We start from the raw sequence: 26515 nt of genomic DNA, 5'->3' as shown, positions 1-26515 counted from the left end.
CCCATTATTCTAAAAATTGCTCTCTCCACTTCCTCTTTGGTATTAATATGGAAAATCTCTGATTTGTTAGCATTTACTTTTGACCTAATGCTTCCATATAATTATTTATTATTTTCTAAAAATTTTGAGCTTCTTCCAAAGTGCTTTCTCCTCGTAGAATTGTATCATCTACAAATTGTTGATGTGTATTTTAGGGACCTCCTCTGTTACTATGATTCCTCTAATTTTCCTTTCAATTTAAGCCCTTATTATAGTTATACCAAAAGATTCTACCATAATAATGAAGAGAAAAGGTGATATAGAATCCCCTTGCCTTATTCCTCTAGATATGCTAAAAAAACATTTAGTGGTACCATTTATGGGAAGGGATATTTTAGGTGTCAAAATATAGTTATATATTAAGTTAACCCATTTATGAGAGAATCCAAAAGCTTTGTGTTTTACACAAGAATATCCAATCTACTTCATCATAAGATTTTTGGATATCTAACTTCACTAATATATAAGATTCCTTATTAATTTGTATAGAGTGAATTAATTTTTGAATTATGATAATACCATCAAGAATTGACCTATTAGGATCAAAACCTATCTATTCTTTTTAAATGAGCTTTCATAGTACTTTTCTAAATATGTTGGCTAATACTTTTGAGAGTATTTTGTAGAATTTATTATAAGACTATAGGCCTAAAATCTTTTGGATCCATATGTTCAAGTTTCTTTTTAATTAAAGCTAGGAATGGATTGTTAATTTCTGTTAGTAGGGATCCATAATTTCTAGTTCCCTCAATAGCCTTCAATAGGCTATCTTCTATAATATCCTAATATTTTTGAAGAAAAAAGTTTGAAATCCATCAGGGCTTGGAGATTTATCAAGATTCAGTTGAAAAATGGTATCTTTAATTTCTTGTTTGGTAAATTTCTTATTTAAAGTTTTATCATCTTTAGAAGTTATTATTTTTGGAATAGATCCTAACATCTTATTCTAAGCTATTAAATTTAATGATTTACAATTATTAAGGACATTTGTATAATAATTCATAAAGGTTTCCACTACCTCATTTGGCTTTTCAATTACCCTTCCTAAATTATTGTTATTCTATTAATATTTCTCCTTTTAATAGTACTATTATGAAAACAAATGTATTTATGTCACCTTCTAACAACCATGTTTCTCTTGATTTTTATTTCTAGAATATTTCTTCTTTTTTGAGGATATTTTCCTATTTAGCTAGAAGTCCTTTTTCTTTTATAATTTTTTCATTATCCATTCCCATCGTAATGATTTCTTCATTTAGGGTCCATTTGGTTCGTGGAATTTAAAAAACCCAAATTTCTACAAACCTTGGTTTAGCCAAATCAAGGTTTTGTATATCTTCATTCTGATCTTTGGGATTTTAGTGAAACCGTTATTTTCACTCGAAAGATGCATGTGAAGACACATTTTTATGTGTAAGCTTGGAGTTGAAGGAAAATTTCAAAAAGTAGTCCAATCTATTATTTTTACACTCCTTAAAAAACAAAACTAGGTTTTGATTTTCAATTCCTACTTTCTTTAGGAAGTTAGAAAACCTAGTTTTGAGGCAAAATTGGAAGTCCCGTATGCTAATTCCATTTTGCAAATTTTGAAACAAACACACAAATTTTCAAATTTAGGTTTTGGAAAAACCAATTCTTGTCATCTTCCAGGAACCAAATGGACCCTTAGGTATTTCAATTTGTCTTCATTCTCTATTTTTTCTTTAAATATGTTATTAAAATGATCTCTATTCCATTTATTTATTTTTTCTTTTAATGATTTCAATTTGGAAATGAAACAAAATATCCTTGATCCTTCAAATTTCTCTTCATGCCACCATTGATATATATTATTAATAAATTATTTATCTAGAAACCACTTTTATTCACATTTAAATGGATTTATTAATGGTTTTTTTGTTTCACCTATTTCTAGTCTAACTAGATAGTGATTAGAACCTGCATTAGGGAGAATGACTATATTAAAATGATGCAAGGAGAAATAGAAAGATAGGGCCAAAGGTAGACATAAGTGTTGGAAACTACAATTGGAACAATTGTTATATTGTCATTGGCGTCAAACCTATTGGTGAGATAGTTTTTTATTTGGTCTATGTGTGATATCTATTTGATGATGAAGTAGATTTGAGAAGTTGTTCATAACAAAAGTATCTACAGGAAAGGTTAAGTTATGAAGAGGAAACTATAAATGGACACTTGATTAGTTGGCCTTTGACAAAGAAGTTATTGTTTAAATCATGTTGCAAAAGGAAAAGATAGTAATGTTCAATTCTTAAAGGTGTGATCATAGATAGATTAAATGAATAGGATTGACCAAGCAGCAGAGTAGAAGATAAAAGTATCTAAAGTATATGTTGAGTGATGCTAGTGTCAACTAAGCCACAACAAGTCCCCAGTAAAATTAATGTTGACCGAGCATCAATATCGACAAAGTGATAGTGTATGTGTCGAGCAAGAAATTTAGTAGCGACTAAGTAACCCAATGATGACAATGTGGCAAAACATAGTGCTGGTCAAGGAACAACATTTTAACTATTTATGAGAAATCATAACTTCCAACAGACCAAGTTGATTTGTTGGAATATGGAAAGTTTGTTGAAGATAATAATTGATGAATTGGATCATTTAATTCTAGGAGAGGATTATGTAAATAGCCAGAGGAATGGATTCCAAGAGATTTTTCTAGAAAAGAAGAGGATAAACAAGATGATGATCAGATACATTGTATGTGATGAATAGAATCATATACCCTAAAATCTATGGTGATGTTTAAGAGGAAAAATATTAGAATTACTTATCTAAGGAGGTACAAGGGAAATTTTTTGATATGTTCTAGAGAGACTAAAATGTTAGAGAAGTTGCTAATGTTATTGATTGGAAAATCTAAGTAGAAGGTTGAGAAGAGGTGAAGAAGTGAAGAGTGGTTGCTCGAAGGGTTGCCAAGCGAATTTGAGACTAGGATAACAATGGAGGCTAGGTAGTGAACCATTTTATGAGCTAAACAAAGATCTATACATGGAAAGTGGGTTGTACTTAATAGATAAAAACTTGTTGTTACTTTCTAACCATTGTAAATAGTATTTGAAATTCTTCAATAAAGGTTGACCTAATAGTCATATGTATATGCTTTAGTAGGGTGACATTCTAATGGAATTATCTGAAGTCATCTAACAATGCCACTCCTAACACATTTATTAAATCCTTTAACAAGTTCACATTTAACAGTGCATTTTGTAATCTTTAACAAGTTTGACTCCTAACAAATCTCACTTCAAAAGAGTGAAAATTAGATGGTGCTAGTGGATTTTCTCAAATTAGGTTTCCCTATTAAATCCTAGTGTCAAACTTGTGTGGATGATATTTATGGTGTTTTATTGATTAATATTTACATCCTACAAGTTTTTTATACTTAGGAAAATAGATAACTAGTTGATGTTACAAATGGTTGACTGAAGAGACTAAACTATGGAATGATAAAATCTGAAGGTGATTAAGTGTTTGTTTTTTCAATTGGTACATCTAGAATTTCTATAACTAATTCACTCTCCTCCTCTTAGTCATTCTAAATATTCTAACAATTGGTATCAGAGTATTGGTGCTTGTAGAGAGAATTTTGAAGGTACTCAAAGCTAAAGATCATGATGTACACAAAGGAGACCTACCAAAGTTGAACAAAGAGAATTTTCCTACATGGAAAATGTTGATAAGGCTACATATAGCTAGTATTGGTAATGTTGCAATAGAATTTACGAAAAATGCATATATGATTATTATAATAGTTCCTCTGACTACTCAACAACTAAAAGAAAATTAAGAACATAATCAAGCAATGTTGGAGATTTCTTCAGCTCTAAGCTATGTTGAGTTTGATGACATAAAAGAATGCAAGAATGTAAAGGAAATGTGGAATAAACTAAAAACCATATATGGAGGAGATGATAATGTCTTGAGAGCCAAATTAGAAAGTTTGAGAGGAAAGTTTGATGAAATGAGAATGAAAGAAGGTGAGAACATAGTTTAATATTTTGCAAGAATCAAAGAGGTTGTCAATGCTATTAGAGGTTCCAATGTAAAGATTAAGGATGAAATAGTAATTGGAAAGGTATTGAGAATCTACTTCCTATCTATGCTATTAGGGTTTCTGCAATACAAGAACTAAGATGTACACTAGGTAATGACCTAACTTTGGAAGGTGTGATTGGTTGGCTTATTGCTTTTGAGATGTCCAATTTTGATCATTACACTCTTGATACTATTGAATCTTATTTTGAATCACAACATATTCTTTCAAAAAAGAAAGGAAAAGGAAAACATATGAAAAGTGAAAGTGATTCTTCTAATGATAAACTTGATGAACTTGAGGCATTGATGGCTAGAAGGCTTGGAAGAGGCAAAGGAAAAAACAAAGGAAAACTTATAGTCTATTTTTCATGCAACAAAGTTGGTCATATTCCTGCAAGATGTCCTAACTAAGAAGACAAGATGAGAGTAAGGAAAGCAAGCACAAAGGAAGAAGAGATGATCAAGACAACAAGAACATGGAATACAAAGAAAAAGGTAAGAAATATTGTTATATTGTTGAAGAAGAAACTGATACTAAATCTAAAAGTAATGATGATGATGTAATCTATATTTTTATGAAAGAAGATTCTGATGAAGGTGAGAAAATTGCATTAATCTCCTATACGATTAAAAGTGATAGATGGATAATTGATAGTGGTTGTTCACATCACATGACTAGTGATAGAAATAAATTTGAGAACATTGGAACATACAAGGGTAGCTATGTTAAATTTGGTAATGATGGTCCATATCTTGTAAAAGGTGAAGGATCAATACAACTGATTGATAAGATCAAATGTGACAATGTTTATTTGGTTGAACGAATTAACTATAATTTGTTGATTGTTTCATAGTTCAAAAAAATATCTTACAAATTTTAATTCCATCATAGAAAGGCCAACATATTTGATGCTAATGGTAAACTAATTGGAAGTGGTGGTTAAACAAGAGGTAACTTGTTCTATCTAGGTTTATCTAATGAGACATGTTTGTTTTCACAACATGAAGGTATTTTGTTAGCATTATTAAAATGAAAAGAGTAAGAGGTTTTCCAAAACTGAAGAAACTTGATAATGTTATGTGTAAACAATGTGAATTGGGGAAAATGACAAAGTCTAGTTTCAAGAGAAAAACATATTCATCTAATGATATTTTGGAATTGGTTCGACTAACTTATGTGGACCTATTGGTGTTCAAAGCTATTTTTGAGATAAATATTCCATTCTATTTGTTGATGACTACTATAGAATAATGAATGTGATGTTTCTTAAAGATAAATATGATGCTTTTCAATTATTTCATTGGTATTTGGCTAGAGTTGAAAAGGAGACAGGGAAGAGTCTCAAATGCTTGAGATTTGACAGAGGTGGTGGATTTATTTTCAATGAAATTAACATATTTTGCAATGATAGAGGAATCAAAAGACAAATATTAGCACTTAGGACCCCTCCTCAAAATAAAATGACTAAAACGAGAAATAGATCAATCATAAATTGTGCTAAAACATTGATGACAAAGAAAAATGTGTCATAGAAATACTAGAGAGAAGTTGTAAGTACATCTATTTACACTTTGAACAAAGTACAAGTCAAGAAAGGTACAAATGCTACACCTTTTAAATTATGGTATAGATATACACCTAATCTTAATCATTTCAAAGCTTTTGGAAGCAAATGTTGCATGCTTAAAGATAACAGAAATGGGAAGTTGATGCTAAAAGTGATGAAGGCATATTCCTAAGATATTCCACTAAGAGAAAAGCTTATAAGTGTTTGAACTCTAACACTAACAAAGTTGTGGAAATTACAAATGTGGAAGTTGATGAATATACAAAAAATAATGAAGTTGAATGAAAGACATAAATTGAAGACTATAGTTCATTCATATATGTGAATGATAGTGTTCCTAGTACCCCACCTAAACAAGAGAACAAAGTTGCAGATCTACATAGACTAGAAATGTCAAGTTGCAATAGCTAGTTACTAAGTAATAGACTGTGGGTACTAAGAAATATGTAAATGATGTCAAGTCATAGATAAAGGAAGTTAAACACTAGAGAGAGAATGCCAAACATGCAAAGCTTGAACCAAAACCTAAACAAGAGAGAGATAATGAGCTTGAAATCATTTTTCAAGATGAAACTACTGTAAATTAGAGAAAAAAAAAATGTTTTAGAAAAATATGTAACAAGATATGATGCACCAAATAAATTCATTAGAGAAAAAGAATATAGTGTTATAAAAAGAAAAAGTCTTAGAAATGATACATGCTTACTTTGTGAATTTGAGCCTAAATCTGTGAAATTCACTTTGGAGAATGAGGATTGGATACAAGAAATGAATGAAGAAATTGAGAAGATTGAAAAGAAAAAACCTAGGACACTAGTACATAGACCTAAGGGAAAAAATCTTATTGGAAAAAGTGGGTATTCAAGAATAAGTTGAATGAAAATGTTGAGATCACAAGGAACAAGGCTAGACTAGTATGCAAAGGATATGCACAAGAAGAAGGTGCTGATTATGGGGAAACATTTTCCCCTATAGAAAGACTAGAAGGAGTTAGAACATTGCTTGCATGTTCTTCTTATAAATAATTTAAGGTATATCAAATGGATGTCATAGTATACTTGAAGAAGAAGTATACATAGAGTAGCCTAAAGGATTTGTGGATCCTAGCAAGAAAAATATAGTGTGTAAGCTACAAAAACATTTATATGGTTTGAAACAAGCCCCTAGAGCATGGTATGAAATACTACATAACTAATTGGTGAAGATTAGTTTTGCAAGAATAAATGATAACAATAATTTGTACTTGGAGACTGGTAAGAACAATGAGGTATTGTTATCTAAAATTCTTGTTGATGATATCATATTTGGAGGCAAGGAGGCATTATACAAATCCTGTGCTGATGAAATAAAGAAGGAATTTGAAATGTCAATGTTTGGTGAGATTAAATTCTTTTTTGGCTTACAAGTATATCAAATGAAGAAAGGTATCTTCATTGCTCTATCCAAATATATCAAGGAGATAAGATTTCTTTTTGGGATGGTAGATTCAAGACTAGTTAGTACACCCATGGCTACTAGACACAAACTATCTAAGAATGATGATTCTATTGATGTGAACTAGACATTATACAAATCAATGATAGGAAAACTATAGTATGTTGTTCATAGAAGACCAAATATTGCATTAATAGTTGGGATAGTTGCAAGATCTTCTACAAGTCCTAAAGATAATCATATGATGATAGTGAAAAGGATACTAAGATATGTGAAAGGAACAAAAGACTATGGATTGCATTACAAGAAGAATGATAGATTTGAACTGAAGGTATTTATTGACTCGGATTGGGAAGGAATATTGATGAAAGAAAAAACACAAGTGGAGGTGCATTCTTTCTAGGAAAGAGACCAATTTCATGGACAAGAAAGAAGTGAAACTACATTTCACAATCAACACTTGAAGTTGAGTATGTGGCAGCAATATTGAATTATTAAAATATCATTTGGATCAAGCATTTGTTGAAAGGCATGAAGGAAGATACAAAATCCATTGGTTATCTATTTTGATAACAAAAGTTTTATTAAAACATCAAATAACCAAAGAGAAAATAGATGAAATATTCACTAAAGCTTTACCTAAAGATGCTCATGAATTTCTTAGAGGTAAAATAGGGGTGATTCCCCTAGACAAAGCTACTTTAGCAAAGATGGTTCTTTGCATCAAATATTCTAATTAGATTATCTTACAAATTGATGTAGCTAGTTCTACTTGAAGAGTTTTCTATGGTAGTAATAAGGAAGAAGAAAAAAATGATGGAATAGTCATGCAAGGATGACAAATGAAGAATTTAGAACTGATATGAATATATTACATGAAAAGATCTAGGAGTTGTAGATGTCTTTGGCATTTTTGTCAAAGAGGGAGAGATTATCTAGTTGTTACCATATGAAAGAAAGGGAGAGATTATCTAATTCCTATAAGAGAGGTTATCCATAAAAGAGAAATATTATTTGGAAGAAGAAGATCAACATGACAGAGGGAGATAGTGAAATTTGGTAGAGATATCTAAGTAAGAGGGAGATATTACTAAGAGGGAGTTCATAAGACTCACTTGAGGTGTTTCTAAATCTGATACGATAGATGGGAACTTATGTGTTGCATATCATAGTTACAAAGATGAGAATTAGAATGAAACTAAGGATATTAATGGAGGTATGATATATTGAGGGTGTTTCTTGACATATTAAATTTTTTGGATTTTATGGTAACTTGAGATGTTTCCTTAAATGCTAAAGAGAGAGATTGTTGGAAACTAAAATTGTTATGTTTTCTTTGATGTCAAATCTATTGCTGAGATAGTTTTCTATTTGATCTAAGTGTCATATATATTTTATTGATGAAGAGGATTTGAGATGTTGTTCATAAAAAAAGTATCTAGAGGAAAGGTTGAGTTCTGAAGAGGAAACTATAAATGGACACTTGATTAGTTGGACTTTGATAAGATAAAGTGATTGTTTAAATTATGTTACAAAAGGAGAAGACAATAAGGTTCAAGTCTTGAAGGTGTGATCAAAGATAGATTAAATGGATAGGCTTGACTGAGAAACATAGCAAAAGATAAAATAATTTAAAGTATATGCTGAGTAATGCTAGTGTCAATTGAACCACAATAAGTGTTGAGTAAAATTAGTATTGACCAAGCATCAATATCGACCAAGTAACAGTGTATGTATCGAGCAAGAAATTTAGAAGCAACCTAGTAACCCAGTGATGACCGATTGTTAGAACATAGTGTTGGATGAGGAACAACATTTTAACTATTTATGATAAATTTTAACTTCCAACCAATAAAGTTAATTTCTTGGAATATGGAAAGTATGATGAAGATAAGGATTGATGAGTTGGATCATTTAATACCAAGAGAGGATTAGGTAAACAACCTAAGGAATGGATTTCAAGAGAAATTTTTGTTGAAAATACAATAGCGAAAGTAAACTCTAGGGGGGGGGGGGGGGGGGGGTGAATTAGTCCTTGAAAACTTTAACCATAGATTTATTCAACACTCATTCATCTCACAATTTGCATGAAAATTGAAATAGCTAGCTAAACATATTCATCCATAGTATAAAAACAAATAAAATTCAACATATGTATGACACAAGATATTTGGTTACCTAGAAACCCTCCAGTGAGAAGGTAAAACTAGGGTGGGCATGAAACCATAAATCTTCACTACTATAGTAATAAAGTGTATCTAATGAGAGTTACAATATTTGATCATGAAAAATGATCTACCCTATGAAAGGTCTACCCTATTAAAGGCTTACAAGATTGTTAGATCTTACCCTGTTAAAGGATTTCAACACCCTCTTAAAAGTGTGCCTAATTAAAGGACTTTAACTTATAATGAAATAAGCACCCTATTAAAGGATTTACAATAGCATGTTAAGACTACCCTGTTATGATATGTAAGTGATTCACCTATTAGAATGTCTCAGCAATGATCTTGTGGTTACACTCTACTACTAGATAATAGACCACCTCTTTGCATATATTCTTGAACCACCTTTGATCAAATATATCTCTTCTATCCTCTAACCTCTTTTCTCTATTCTCTTCTAACTGATTCTGCAATGTATCTCAATTCACAACTCCTTAGCCACCATGAATGCTCTATTTGCATATGCAAACTTCTCTCTTTTCTCCTTCTACGTTCATACAATTTTTAGGGTTTATCCTCCTTAAGAAGACCTAGGTGACTTAGGGTTAGTGATTTACCCATATTGCTGCTTAATCCTCCCCTTTTTTAGATTGGCTACATGTTTTGCATAGATATTCTCAATTAAGATTCATTCTTATCATCTAGGATCACAAAACAATCCTCAAGTTGGCTCCAAAATGGTTTACATAGTAGTTTGTGCCATTATAAAGAACTATGTGAAAACTATATTACTCGTCACTTAAAGTCCCTGATGCTTAGTATCAACTGCAACTTCAATGTTGTAACTCAACATCTAAATGACTTGGCACCCATTGGTTACTCAACATCTGAATCACTTGACATCATCTATTTGCATGGAACTTGAGTGACTTGGCACTAACTATTTATTGGACACATACTAAGTATCTCACTTAGCATGCACTATCTGACATGTTACGCTCAACATGCATTACTTGTTCAACATGGACTGAGTTTTGACTTGTAAATGAATTAAGTGTATAGTAACTCATATGTCAAAACCAATTTGAGATTAACAATATCCCCCCCCTTTGACATGAGTGGAAAAAGAACTTGGTCATGCATGAATGATCTTAACTTATGAGCATAAATTAGATACTCACTATATCTGTTTGGCATATGTACAAAATTTCAAAAATCTAAAATTTTTGCAAAACTTGACTTAATAATCATACCTTAAAATCTTATAAGTTCCCCTGAGTAGTTTGTGTTGTTCTAAATCTAAACCAATACTCTTGTTGAGTAAATATGCATATACTAAATTGTGTTGTACTCTTTTTCTATCTTTGACTCTCCCTTTGGTTGGTCTCCCCCAAAAATGTATTCATTCTTTCCTTGGAGTCATTATCTCTCTCAAAAAATTATTACTCCCACTTTTTGACATTGATGTCAAAGGGTTATATACATATAGTGTGTTTGTCCAAGAAAGGTTTATGGACCTCAAGTATGATCTTTAAAGGTGCATCCCAGTTATCACAAGCTACTTGCAATGATTTGATTTGGATGACTAACTCAGCAACAAGGTGAACTAAGCCTTCAGGTATAGAAATGCGGGTATCTTTCTTCATTAATGTTTCTACCAAGGTTAGTTCCTTGTGTAATATGTCCATGTATGAGATCAACATGGATTGGATACTTATTAGTGTGGCCCAAATATTTGCATCTTGAGTATGTAGGGCTGCCAATTGACCTAGGGAATTCATCAAATTCTTGAAGTTCTTTTGACTTTGAGCTAGAGAATTTGGTAGAGTACTACTTATCATCTTCATATCTCCCTCTAGATTTGCAATATGGCACTGCACTTCTTGTGTGAATAGAGTTGTATCACACATTTTGGTGTAAAGTGAGAAAATGTTCTCTAAAAATTTCTTTACATTGTTAATCTTGGTTGCTAACTCAACCTAATTAAGTACAATGGCATTTGATATCTTTTCATTGAGTTAGTTTTGAAATTTCCTCTTAGACCATTCATGTAGTTTAACATTTGAATCTAGGTCTATGTCATTTATCTACTCTACTGTATTTTCCAAGTGCTCCATGATAGGCTTATCTTCTGCAAGTGTAGGAAGGTTGAATGCATCAAGAAATATTTTCTTGATACCTTGTAATGCTTTCTTATGTCTATTCTCCATTCTGAGAAGTCCTTGGTGCTTTTTCCTTGCAAGAGCATCCTAAAATATGCTCATCTATTCAATAGTGATTGTTGAAAGTTGAAATTTTGGGAGTACTATCATCTCATCCAAGTTGAAATTACCATATGATGTAACTTCATCTACCTTGGATGTGCTAGGACTAGGCCTTGATGACTGCAATGGTGTAGCTTCTACACTCAACCTGTGAAGAGCTTAACTTAGAGGAGTAGCAATCTCTAGAAAAGTAACTAATGTTTTTATTGATAGTTGCTCCTTAGGCTTGGTATTCAAGACTAACTCTTTAGTCCTATTCTTTAGTTTCTTTTCAATCTCAATTGCACATTGAGTTTGTGCTATGGGTACAAAAGTATCTTCCTAACTTTTTTGAGCTTGTGTCCCTTCTTTTACTTCTGTAGCAACTTCTTGTACTCACACATTTTGCACCATTGTGCTAATAATTTCCATTTTTGTTTCTTTCCTTCAGTACATTATAATGGGCATTGTAGGTCATACCACAATAAATTGAGGAGTTTGAGTTATGTCCTATTTTCCTTCCTCTATAGATGTCTTTGCTACCTTCTCAAGTTCATCTATACTCACCAATATAGGATGACTACATAATTGTGCCTTGGTGGTGGTGTCTAACAATATCGTCTTCATGTCCTCCTCTATTAAGGGATTCATGTTTTGAGAAAAAGTATAAAAAAAAATCCTTGATCTTTATTGTATTTGTCACATGTTGTAGATTGACACTTGGCAGTTGTATATTTAATATAGTTTGTTCTATTTATTTCTCATCTTTAATTGTTACCCATGTATCTATATTTATCTTAGTGCCTTTACATGTGCATCTTTTTGAGTGTCATATTTAGTAACCTTATCTACTTCTTTTTCACCTTTATCTTCACCTATCTCAATAGGTGTCTACTCAATTAGCTTAGGTGTTGTTAATCCATATATTGACTTCCATATCTAGGTGGACTTTTGAACAACACCCTTAATGTCCTTTTGTAAAACACTAAATGCTCTATATTTAGGAGCAAATCTCCCTTTATATTTTTTAATGGCTATTGACATTGTGGCCTTATCAAATTTTGGCATCATTTTAGCAAGTGTAGTCTCTCTAATTTGTCTTTTTGTAGTGAGACTATATTACCATTTTTTTCTCAACTTTTTAATATAAACTTTTAGGTATAGAGTTCGCAAGCTTAATTGGATTCTTCTTGAATGCTGCTATCATGGCATATATATACTCTTCCACTTGGTTCATCTCAATCTTTCAAAGTTTGTCAAACTCAACATGTATGAATCCAGATAAGTCATCACTATTCTTTATATTCTTACATAAGTTGTCCAAATCAGAAGAAGGATGATGACTTACCACTTTAAAATGGTTGTTGTCATCAAATTCTATCCTCTCTTCATTTGACTTAGCTAGAGAAATATACTTTCTCCTTTGTCTCTTCTCATGCTCATCTTCCTATGTAGACATCCTTGTTCTCTTCCCTTTTTACTTTTATACTTCTTGAACCTTCTTCGTAGTAGCCCTGGTGGTAGGAACTGCATGCTTAGGTTGTGTAGGTTTTACAACCTTCTTTGGTTTGCTAAATGTAGGAGCTTTAGCTTTTCTTTTCTTCTTTTCTTTAGCTATAGGTGCTTCATTAGCTTCTTCTCTCTCAAAACCTTCATCAAGCTTAGCTTCCTCTTCACCTTGGTCTTCTCCTTGACCTTGAGCAATGGCTAGTGGCACTTGGGCAGGTGCATCTTCACCTTCATCATTATCATCATCTTCATTGTCATCTTCTTCTACGTCTTCTTCTGCCCCTTCACCAAATTTTTCTTTGAGCTTGTTAACAATTTTGTTCTTTTTCCTTATTATAGAGGTTGTCTTCAAATCCATGGTTATCTTTGACTTGGCTACATCATAATTACAAAAATTTGTAGCTTCCTTATCTACTTCTTCAGCCAGTAAAGATGTAATTGTTGCAGATGCCTCATCCACATTTATCTCATAACCTAGAGGCTCTAACCATCTCACCCTTGGAATTGAAGCCTATACATATGTGAAATTAGTATCAACTAGAAAGAAAACATCATTGAATTACTTCTCAACTAGTGACATTGGAATCCTATGTCTTTGTTTCATTGACTTCTTAAAGTCTTCAAATTAGCTAGTCATAATAAACTCAAATTTTTCTCGAAGTTGCTCAATGTATTCTCCTATCTGTACTCCAATAGATCTATTTGTCTTCCATGCAACTTTACCAAAAGAAGGGAATTTATTCTACACATAAAAATATACATACAAGTATTGAACCAAACTTGCATCATGCACTCTTGGTTTTCCTTATGGCTCCCAAGTTTTCTGATAATAGTTGTAACTACAACTCGAGAAGGTCATAAGAATGATCCTTCTTGACTATCTTGTAGCCTATGTCAAAAATAATGCAAGGTACACTGTTAAATCTACTAGATTGAAATAATTTATGTGAAATTATCCTTACTACAAAAGTAATTAGGGGATCTATGATGGTGTCAATTGTCATTCCTCTCTTATTCCAAACCACCCCTGTATTTTTCTCAATAACATCTTTTGCATCACTTCTCATGGTCTTAGGTCTACCTAGGGTTGGATAACCTATTACCCTCTATACAATCCTCTTGGTGATTTTCATAGGGCCATCTTCCAACCATGCATAATTTTCATGTATTCTACTAACAACTATCTTAATCCATTCTATTTTGAACACATTTCAAAAATCTAGGGCATGATTTAACAATTTTCTCTCTACAACCTTGAATTATTATTTCAATAAATCATTCTCACACAATTTTCCATAAGCATTTCTTATGTCCATGTCACCTATACTACCCACCTTACATGTGTAACAACATCTTACTTCTTAAATCATTAAAATTTGTGTGGTATCATGATAACGCACCAGATGAGTCTTGTTTGTATGCAATATCAGGTATTACTTTGAAGTTTAGTTATTTGATCTTATTGTTAATTAATTGAACATTTGAAACTTCCTTTCCCTCTTTAACCTTAGAAGCAAAAGAACTAGACACTAGATTTGATACCTAGGTGTTGGCTCATGATTTAATAGTTTTGAAAATGACCAAGAAACCAGACAAATGTATCTAAGGCTAGCAAATTCCTATGATGGATGCACTCGAATGCAGTCTTGGGCCAACTATAAGGCATAACTCCTTCTTCACTTCAGGCTTTGCAAGACCTAGGTGGGTTAACCTTGAGGTTCTGAGATATGGTACCAGTGCATTTAAAACATAAATCTGAACCTATTTACTGCTGATGAAAACCCCTTATATCTCCTAATAACTCATGAAATGACATAGATCTACAGTAGCTAAATACAAATCTAGGAAATTGAGAAGTTGAGTGAGGGCATTACATTTAGGTCCTTCAACATGAAAGGTGAAAACACTTTTGATTAATAATGTTGAATTCAGCAATACCTCAGATATGCAGCAGTTTGACATAATGATCTTGTAAATTGATTAGTACCTTAACCATTAGGAAAATCTATGAATCAAAAACACACGTATGGATATCTGATACCTATTTGTATCTTTAGATATCTGATCTATCCATTTAACTTATAAATGGACATCTATGCTCAATATGAACCTCATTCTTACATGATATCCCCATCAGCAAACTTACAATCTTGTTGATTTCCCTGAAGCACTTACATAACCCCTTGGGTTATAGGCAATAATGAAATAACATATAGCCTTAAGGGACTACAATTACAACCTAAGCTCTATGTCAAAGATTATAAAACATTGAAGATCACTGATAAAGGAGACAAGATTCAATTAAAACTCAATCATCTACTATTCTTTGCATTTATTTCCTTGAAATTAATACAGTCATATGCATGAAATGAAAAACATGAAACAACCTAATAGATCTAAACTATCTGTATATTCCTTCCTACTATTGTTCACATGAGAGAATTATGCTAAAAAATATGGTGTCTCAGTATTAGGAATGCATCAAGACTGGAACCAAAAAACCCTGGTATCACAGTAGTGTGCAAATTTTCTCCAAAAAATTGGAACTCTTACAATGAAAGAAAGATAGATGGATATAGGAAAGAAAGATGAATTCTCAGATTTGATCTATGCCTAACATGTGTCCACTTGGAATTCAATCCCTTTCAGTTGCAAAACCTCTCTCTACCTTCTTCCATCAACTGCTAATCATATCCTTTCTATTTTGCCTCTTCAAATGCAAAATATCTCAGCAAAAGACAAAATTCTGCTAATTGAATCTGGATATGTGCCCATTTATCAAAATTTTAGCCAAAACACCATAAATATTAAAAATAATTAGATAGAAAGGTCATCAAATGTGTTTTAGGTGTTTTTCCACTGAATGCTGCAACTAATGAGTCAAAAAACCTGATAAAACATGTCATTCAATCTCTGATAGAAAACCTTCTGTAACATGAACCTGTTGCATTTTGTGCAAAAACCAACTTTAGAATCAAAAAATTTAGTTTCTCACGATTCTGGCAATATATAATATCACATATTTAGCCTTCCAAAAACCCTTTAAATCTCAATTTGAAAATATCCCCCTCTAGTAAAAAACTCAGGGCTGCAATTTTTAAAATTTAAATTTTCAAAAATTTAAAGAGTTCTAAAGCCTGTCTTTAGAAAATAAATGCCTTTCTAAAATTTAAAAAACTTGACTTGCATTCATTTTCAAAGAATAATTAAAAAATTATCTTTTAACACATCTGGATTCTCCTTTGCACTTAGATCTCGGGTCAAACTATGTTGACTAAGCATGCCACATGGTGCTTTCTGATTTTTCCTAGAACTTGCACTACCATGTCATCACCTAAGAGGGATCCACTTGACATGTGGCGTACACCCACAATCCTGCTTTACTTAACCATCGAGCACTTCCATTTTGCGAGGATGCGCAGACCATTGATCTATCCACGTGGCAACATCCTGTGTGTCTACCTTTTTTTTCTTTTGTGGTGCCACCTCATCGTGCACATGGGACCTACTTCCACTTGTCAAAATCTGGCATTCCCACAATATTTATCAATCTTGCATCTTTGAAATGCAGGCTTGCGCCCACCACACGATCGAGACACATGGCATCATCTCGTTACATTCGAATTCACATCAATATTTTTGTCCACGTGTTAGTTCAGAGGTGCATTCAAAATTTGTGACATTATTGTTGATGTCATCGACTTTCAAATTGGATAGGGGACCCCACACACTCTTCATGCCTTTCAAAAGGCTTTTCCTTTTAAGACACGATGCATTTGTAATGACTTGTATTTAAATTTTAAATAACATCCTCAATCCCCAATGTGGGACTAAAGGCGTAGGCTTTTCTTTAATGGCCTGTGTGAGGCTCAAACCACGAATCTTGCCTATTTTCTTATTGTGTGGAGAGCTTTCTTTTATTTCCATGGATCTTCATGTGGGCTTTCTCCTTTTCTTTAAAACCATGTGAGCTCAGATCCTTTAGCATTGGGTCTCTTCTTTAATTGGCATATTGTTTGAGACTTCCTTATTAAAAAAGTGGCTCCCTTGTTCATGGCGTTAGCTATTGCTAATGACTCCATCACTGCTTCTTTATTTCACACCGGCTACCTCAAAGCTAAACATGTATCTTCCTCTTACCTACGTAGGCCATTTTGCTGAATCTATCCCTCTAAAGTCACCTTTCTCTCCTTGGAATGCATGGGTGTTCCTCAAACTTGGCAGCTTTAAACATGCCTACTATATGCTCCTTTCCTTTTAAAATCAACTTAGGCATGGAGCTCTATTACCGACAGTGTGCTCTATCTTTGGTTGCATTGGATGTTTCTTTCCAACAATTTCCAAGCTTCTTGTTGTCTGCTACTTCAAACATATGATCCTACTCTTTTAATGCTTGGGTAGATCTTCATAAAAGCTTTCCACCTCTTGTTGCAATCTCTTGTAGACTTTTTCCCTTCCATGTGGGCTTTTCTCCTCCTTAGCACTAGGCCTCCAAGACGTGATGCAAGTTTTCTTGTATGCAATCTTTCCACTACACAAATTTCTACCAAGAGACCCACATTTTCCTTTGGCTACAAACATCTTAGGAATTTTCTTTGTCAACGCAAAGCTCCAACTCATTACACTGGACAATAGCTTCTTCTATTAATGTTGCAGATTGTTCATGCTATTGGTGTGTCTTTATTGTGGTTTCCTCTATAATTTGAATGTGTGGGGTTCCTAAAGGGAAAGGTGTGGTACTTTGATTAGCAACCCCTTTCTTCATTGTGATAGTGCCCCTCCACATAGGCTGCTTCCTTTTAGCTTTTTTATTGTTTCAAATCTTCCCTGTAAAATTGGGCCTTGAACTCCATATTCCTTTCTTCATGAAGTTTTGGGGTTCTTTAACAAATGCTATCCATCCACTGAAACTTGAGAATTCTTATTAACTTCATTACCACCTAGACATTTGGTGCATGGACTAGGTTTGGTTCTACATGTTGAGCTTAAGCACAATCCTCAGCACCCACCTTAGAAGCATGATGTCAAAGTTTATATTATGTTCCTTCATGGTAGTAAAAGCTTGAAGTTTATAAATCTTACACTCTTCGAAGTAATAATAAGATTATAATCAATTACAATACCTTAAAACCTTGAAAACTTGCAATTCCAATCATCTTGATGCAAATTAGTCGGGCCCCCAAAATGGGCCTAACTAAAAAAAAAATCATTTTTAGACAACTGAAACCTCAAATTGATCTATTCATTCTCTTGAATTTATTAGAATCAAATTTGACCACTGACGACAACTTTTAAAACTCATTTTATCCCTTTTTTGCAACTTGTCACTTTTGCACCAGGAGGTCCATTGACTGGCCTTAAAAACTGACCCAAACCTCTGACCAGGCCCTAAAATCTGGCACATTGAATCTTTGTTATGCATTCTTGCATCCTGTCAAATATCGTCTCATGAAGAATTCAGGGTCAAAAGATATTGACCTTCAAAGTTAACCTCTTAGAACTACCTGCAAGAAAAACATGTCAGAAAACACTAAATCTCGTTCAGAACTGGCTTTGAAAACTAGGTAAACTGACACTTGGGAAGATGAAAACTGGGGCATTAGTTCTCTATCATGAGGAGAGTATGGATATTCAATTTAGGCTCATGAAAAATAACCAGACATAGATGGCAAGAGATCAAAGTAGGATACTTGGATTTTGCATATTGAAACAAATGGCAGAAAGTAATTTTTGCAAATGGAATTGACTTGGAAAAGTGTGCAAACAAATTTGTCATGATTTGAATATGGCACACTTAAAGTATTTTTAGAGGTTAACATAGTGGTACAATCCATTTGATCTTACCTATCATGGATCTCAAGTTATAACATCCCGAATAGGGGTCCCGACAAATCTGCAAATGCAGACACCAGTAAAAAGTTACAAATTGCGTTAGGAATCATGTTTGAAAACTGATCAAACAGATTCTTCATAAGCTAAAACTTGAAACATAACAAGTCGCTGATGTATATAATTCAACACAAAAATAATTTTTAGCATTTTGATCAACTGGTCAAAATTTATAACACGTGAAACAGGGCTTCCCAGAAATTATGTGCAAAGTGCAAATGCATGAAAATAGTCACTGACCAACTTTGAGGGGTTCAAAACCTAATCAAAAAAACTCAAAATGACCCATAATCTGAAACATAGGTTCTTGGGTATGGACACTAGATATTCCCAAAATGGCAGGTCATGATACATTTCTAGGTGCGAGATATTCATTAGCAAACAGGGCCTCTTGTCGCTGTTTAACACGGTAAAAATGTAGATTTGACATTTCTCAAAATAAGACTTCACGAAAAGGCTCGAAATGACAATTTAACACCATGGAACACTTAAACACACTTAATGGAGGGTGTTAGAAACATTAAACACCTCATGGGGCTCAAAGGTACAACTAGGTATATATGCATTTATGGGCATTTATAGGGCTCAATTTCTTCAATGGTGCTCAAAATTTTGGCTACAATTTTGAGGGCCAACACTAGGCTTTATAAAAATTCAATCAACATAGCTCGACATACGATAAATACCTTCTCAAACATGAGGAATAGTGTAAATTAGTGGTAGAATTTAGTCTTTAAATGATTGCAATGATCTCTCTAATTTTTCTTAAGATCTTTGTGCTCTTGTCAATCTCAAATAATTGCAAATGAATCAAAAAATTGACCATATAGCCCGTAAAACTTCACAATTAATGCTTAATGCTTATATAGCTATAAATAGAAATTTTGAATCACTCAACTTCCATGTAGTTTTCCTCATACTTGGCATCCACTACGAGCTTGGCCAATACTTTCACTTACAATAGCTTGACATCAACTAGATTTCACTCGACAGCTTAGGTAAAACTTTTCATGATTGGTAGCAACATGAAAACTGACAAAGCTTAAAGATTTCTGCCAAGTTCTAAATAATACTTTGCATCTTTCTTCATGTATATATAATCTTCTTAGAACTAAATCCTTGGAACTAATGCATGATATATCATTTAAATATCAGTCCCATACATACCTCTTGATTGCCTAGTTGGGGATGGTGTGATCACCTAATCCATTGGATGAAGTGATCCCATCTGAACTTGATGTACTACAATCTTCCTTTTTCTTCCATGTTTTTTTCATCTATATTTTGACTTCTTCAACATCTTTCTTTCCTTTTCCTTTGTTGAACTCACTGCTTGGTTCCTTTGACTTTGTTGGACAATGTCTTCTTATGTGACCAGTCTTTAAACAACTAAAAAATGTAGTCTATCTTAACTATCTACTATAATCACTTCAGATATGTGTTCGTATGCAGTTCTCAGGAACATGTCCATATTCTTGACAATAGTGACAACTATACCTTGTATCATAATCCCAATTATAAGAGTTTCCATTGTGCTTTACTTTTGTATGCTTGTTTTATGACCATTTGGGTTGGATCTGCACTCATATGCTCTATGTCCATACTTCTGACAATTATAGCCGTATCATTTAAATCTTTGTGTGCTTATGGTATTGGTTTGACATTCATGTGCATGATGTCCTTGTTTGTTGCAATTGTGGTAATGAGTCATGAACTTCTACTTAGGATTTTGATTTGCAGTCTTGCTCCTACAAACATTAGTAGTATGTCCTAATTTTCCACAATTATGACAAGTAGGTTTAGATTTCTTACTATTGACATTCCTTTGTTCACCACTTTTAGATGATTCTCCTTCTTCAGCACTGGTGTAACCTATTCTAGTAGTATCACTGTTGGATCTAGGAGATCTCATTAGTTGGTCAAAATACTCACTAGGTCTGTTGAAACTTTCAACAAATTCTTTTTCTCTTTTTAGATCATTTCTCAGTTATTCATTCTACAACTTTAGTGTTGTTATTTCAATATCTTTTCCATTCAATTCATTATTTGCAATCATTATTTGATTCAATGTTTCCAGTTGCATGTGAGCAATCCTATTCACCTCTGATGTCTTCTCTTCTAGTTTATTGGTTAGTATCATTTTGTTATCTTCAACCATGACTTTTTCTTCTTCAACTTTCTTTTTCTACTCAGTCACCTCACATAGAAATACTGACTGGACTTCTTGTTCTATCTTGAGATTTTTGACCTCTTTAGTTAGGGCTTCATTATTTTCCATAAGATATACAACTACTGCATCAAATTCACTTGTGTTTCCATATGCAAATAATCTAGTAGTGCCAATATCTATCTCTTTCCTTCTCTTTAATGATCACTTCAACACATCTCTTTCTTCATTTAACTAATGTAGGGAAAGCTAGATTTCAAACTTCTGGTTCTTAATAGTCTTTCCCAACTTGTAGACATCCATCTCCAAGATCTTTCTTCAAAGTTGCAAAGCTTTCCTTTCTAGAGAACTATGCTCTAATACCAATTGTTGGAAATACAATAGGGAAAGTAAACTTTGAGAGGACGGAGGGGTGAATTAGTCCTTCAAAGATTTAACCATAAATTCATTCACCACTTATCCATCTCATGATTTGCATGAAAATTGAAATAGTTAGCTAAACATATTCATCCATAGTATGAATAGAAATAACATTCAACACATGTATGATACAAGATATTTGGTTACACAAAAACCCTCCAACGAGAAGGTAAAACTAGGGTGGGGATGAAACCCACAAATATTCATTACTATAGTAATAAATTATATCAATGAAGGTTACAATGTTTGATCATGAAACATGATCTGCACTATGAAAGATCTACCCTATTAAAGGGTTACAAGATTGTTAGATCTTACCTTGTTAAATGATTTCAATATCCTATTAGAAGTGTGCTTGATAAAAATATTTTAATTTACAATGAAGTAAGCACCTTGTTAAAGGATTTACAACAACCTGTTAAGACTACTTTGTTAAGATATTTAACTAATTCACCTATTAGAATGTCTTAGCAATGATCTTGCAGTTAGCTCTCTGCTGTTAGATAACAAATAACCTCTTTGCATATATCTTTTATCCTCCCTTGATCAAATATATTTCTTCTATCCTCTAACCTCTTTTCTATGTTCTCTTCTAATTGATTCTGCAATGTATCTCAACTCGCAACTTCTTAGTCACCATGAATGCTCTATTTGTGCATGCAAACTTCTCTCTTTTCTCTTTCTAAATGCATAAAAAGTTTATGGTTTGTCCTCCTTAAGAAGACCTAGGTGACTTAGGGTTAGGTATGAATCAACGATTGTGATTCTCCCATATTGCTTCTTAATCCTTACCTTTTTCTAATTGGTTGTATATTATACATAGGGATCCTCAATTAAGATTCATTCTTATAATCTAGGATCACAAAACAATCCTCAAGTTGGATCCAAAATGGCTTACATAGTAGTTTGTGCCATTACAAACTACTATGTCAAAATTATATTACTTAGAGCTTGAAGTCCCTGATGCTTGACATCAATTGCAACTTTAATGTTGTAACTTGACATTTGAACAACTCGACATCCATTAGATACTCAACATCTAAATCACTTAGCATCATCTATCTACTCAACACTTGAGTGACTTAGCATTGACTATTTACTCAGCACATGCTAAGTATCTCACTCGGTATGCACTATCTGACATTTTATGCTTGACATGCATTACTTGTTTAGCATGAACTAATTTTTGACTTGTAAATGACTTACATGTATAGACACTCATATGTCAAAACCACTACAAAATTAATAGTTTCTAGAAAAACAAAAGGATAATCAAGATGACAATTAGATACATTGTCTGTGACAAATCTAATCATAAACTCTAAGATCTATGGTGATGTTTAAGTGGGAAAATATTAGACTTACCTATTTAAGGAGGTACAAGGGTGAACTTTTGATATGTTCTAGAGAGAGTAAAAATTTGGAGCAATTGCCGATATTATTAACTGGTGAATATAAGAAGAAGGCTGAGAAGAGCTGAAGAAGTGAGGAGTGATTTCTTGAAGGGTTTCCAAGTGAATCTAAGATTGAGATGACAATGGAGGCCAGATAGTGAATCACTTTATGAGTTGAACATAGATCTATACATTCAAAGTGAGTTGTACTTAACAAATCAAAACATTTTGTTGAAATAGTTATTCAATTGTATATTGTCATTGATGTTACACAAATGTTACATTCTAACAGAGCACTACTAGTAGTAATCGAGCTCAAAATTCTCAAGTATTAGTCAAGAAAAAGTTCAAAAGAACCCAAGTTTGATGATCCAATGTAAACCAAGTTAGGTTGGTCAATGAAGGATTCTTGTGTAAATTGAGTTAGGTCGGTTACCAAAGGAGTTTAGTGTTAACTCAGTCAAGTTGGTTACCAAAGGAGTTTAGTGTTAACTGAGTCAGGTCAGTTACCAAAGGAACTTAGTGTTAATCGAGTGACTTAGTTTCACTATCAACCAACCTACAGTAGAATAGTTTTGTTTATTATTTTATTTATGCAACCTAACTTAGTGGATGTTTTTTTTTTGTAAGGGTATTCAAGCCTACTTGACATTGGGTTTGATATATATGAAAGGTCAAATTGTGGATTAAAATATGAAGATATGATAGAAGATAAGATGTAAATAAAGAAAGATATCTAATTAAGGGAAGAACATCCAAGGAGATACAAAGAATGTTCTAATCAGGGATGATCTATGTTGGAGTTGATGAAATCCAACTTCGAAGACACCCAAGATCACCTACATGCAAAAAACCTGTCAAAGGGAAGCCAAGGAAGGAAGAGCATGGAGCAAGGGAAAAACCCTAAATAGACATGAGAGACAACAAGATATGTAAACACAAGAAAACACTAGTACATTTGACCCCATTTTTAGACCAAAATTTTGGACCATCTATTAAAATGTTTTAGATTTTTCGGAATATGCAAGGAAATATATCTTTTTTTAAAAATCCATGCCCGTGTTGGTCAAAATTTTGACCAACATGGGCTTCATATTGTTTTGAAAATGAAAAAGGTTGATGGCCTATTTCATTGTCAATGTGGTTGTTTGATGTTTTACTGTTGGGGTTTCAAGGTTTAGAGAATAACATTGTGATTGTTTTCCTTGTAAGATCCAATGATGATAGAAATATTGGATATCTAGCTAAGAAAAATAGGTTGTGCATTTCTGTATCACGAGCAAGAGGAGCACTATATTTATGTGGCAATCACAACTTATTGTTAGATTTCAAAGAATGAGATTGTTTGAGCAAGGAAATATATCTTCGTTGTCCAAGACATCCTTGCGACCCTCCTTTTGTTATGTGCATTAAAGATGCATCTTCTTTCAATCCTCTATTTTGCACATGGCCTTGTAGGGTTCTTCGCCAATGTGGTCACCTGTGTGAAAGCACTTGTCATGATGGTAAGCATCTGCTTTATGTCAAACAAGTTCTTTTTCACTTCAAAGATTGTGGTCATGAAGCAACAAAGAATTGCTCACAAGATGAGGAAACAAAGCTCTGTTTGGAGGAAATAAGCTATGCATTTGATAAGTGTGGATCTTCATCAAATTTATGGTTTCTCTGGCTAGTCCCTGGAAGCAAAATTCGGGTAAGCAGTTTGGATCTTCTTTTATTTTTTAGGCCAAGACCAAAGATATATGGCAGGATAGAAGATAGTACCTAAATATCTAATGTCAAATGCCCCTTCAAATCAAACAACTCCTAAAAAATATTGCATGCATTTGAATTTCAATAAATCTTCTCTTAATGCATTAAGTGTAGTTGGTAAATGCTTTTATCTACTATACTATAGATCACTGCCTTATGTGTCAACAAATAGAATCAATACCATGAGGAAAAATACAAAACCTGCAGTAGACCCCTCAAAGAAAAGTACCCAAAGGAGATACCACTGAAAAGAATTTGAAAAATTCACGGTACTTCCCTATAAATTTTGCCCATCTTTTCTCATGTATATACATAGACATAGGAAAAGAATCATTCTCTATATAGCAAGCTTTGATCTTTTGATCTGATATATTGACTTTAAGATTGGAACTCATTATCTTATTTTCATATTATCTAAATCGAATTGTGTCTCCCAGCAAGCATCCAGAACTTTATCCCAAATTTTTAATTGTATTTGCTACAACCTGTGTGAAAAAAAATAAATTGTAGATGGGCTACTCAGATCCAACACTCTATGCAGCCATTTTAGAACAAGAAGAATTTTCATATCTGCATTCTATCTTGTGTTGTGCTGCATTTAAGGAAGCCTTGCATATGATAAATTTTCTTGTGTCAAAGCTCCACAAATGGTTGTGTAGGTGTGTCTATGACATTAGCAACACAAAAAAAAACTCAAGGATAGCTCTTCAAAGAGAAAAGGTAGCTACTCACTATACAGAAGCATTTTCCAAATGTTTTTAAGTTTATCAGCATATCCCTGCATCCCCTCTGTATAACTACTACTATTGAAAATAGATAAGAAAGAATTAGAATCAATTGAAAAATAACACACAATAATTTGATCAACTACATAAGAACTTCATTCAAATCAGGTCAAGTGACTTACACAAAGATTTTGCACGATTTTCTATTGTTGAGAATGTCGATGGGAAAAAATGATCACAAGTTGCTAGTTGAATATTATGACCTAACCAAAGAAGAACTATTTTTATAATGAAATGAACCAAGACTACTTTCCTACAACTACCACTCCAATCCATAATTACCTATGCATAAATAGGTAGCATTAATAAAATGTATAATATATGTTCAAAATAGTGATTGATAAGATACAATCCATAAGTAGGAGGTATTTTTCCATAGCAAGTCAAATTGTGATATTGCTATCAAGGTTTAATTGTGTGATTTTTGAGTCAAATTCATTTACCCATATTTCATGAGTGGTTCACCGAAACCATCTCTCATGAGAATGAACAGAACACTTAGCACTCATTGGATCTAGGTGGTGCTCACAAAGGTGAAGCACCGAGACTTCTTGGGAGGTTACCCATCCCAGTACTACTCTAGCTTGAGTGCGCTTAACTACGGAGTTTCATCCATGGTTAAACCCACTCTACTTGCAACCCCATTTGCAAAACCTTCACCCAGTGTTATGCCTTATGAACCATTTGTTAGAAATCCCCTTAAGCATATCAATTGATAAGTAAGACTTATTTTTGCACAAGTCAAATTGTGATATTGCTATCAAGATTTAACTGTGTGATTTTTGAGTCAAACTCATTGACCCATATTTCATGACTAGTGGTTCACCGAACCCATCTCTCATGAGAATGAATGGAACACTTAACACTCATTGGATCTAGGTGATGCTCATAGAGGTGAAGCACTAGGACTTGCCCGAAAGTCACCCATTCCAGTACTACTCTAGCTTGAGCATCTTAACTACCGAGTTTACTCTATGGTTAAACCCACTCTGCTTGGAACCCTATTTGCAAAACCTTCACCAAGTGTCATGACTTATGAACCATTCATTAGAAATCCCCTTAAGCTCATCAATTGATAAGTAGGAGAT

This window comes from Cupressus sempervirens, chromosome 10 (genome assembly GCF_028749045.1).
Source record: "Cupressus sempervirens isolate cs-2001-9-10 chromosome 10, ASM2874904v1, whole genome shotgun sequence".
NCBI lineage: Eukaryota > Viridiplantae > Streptophyta > Pinopsida > Cupressales > Cupressaceae > Cupressus > Cupressus sempervirens.
The sequence above is the reverse complement of the archived record's forward strand: the minus strand, read 5'-3'. Positions refer to the sequence as shown.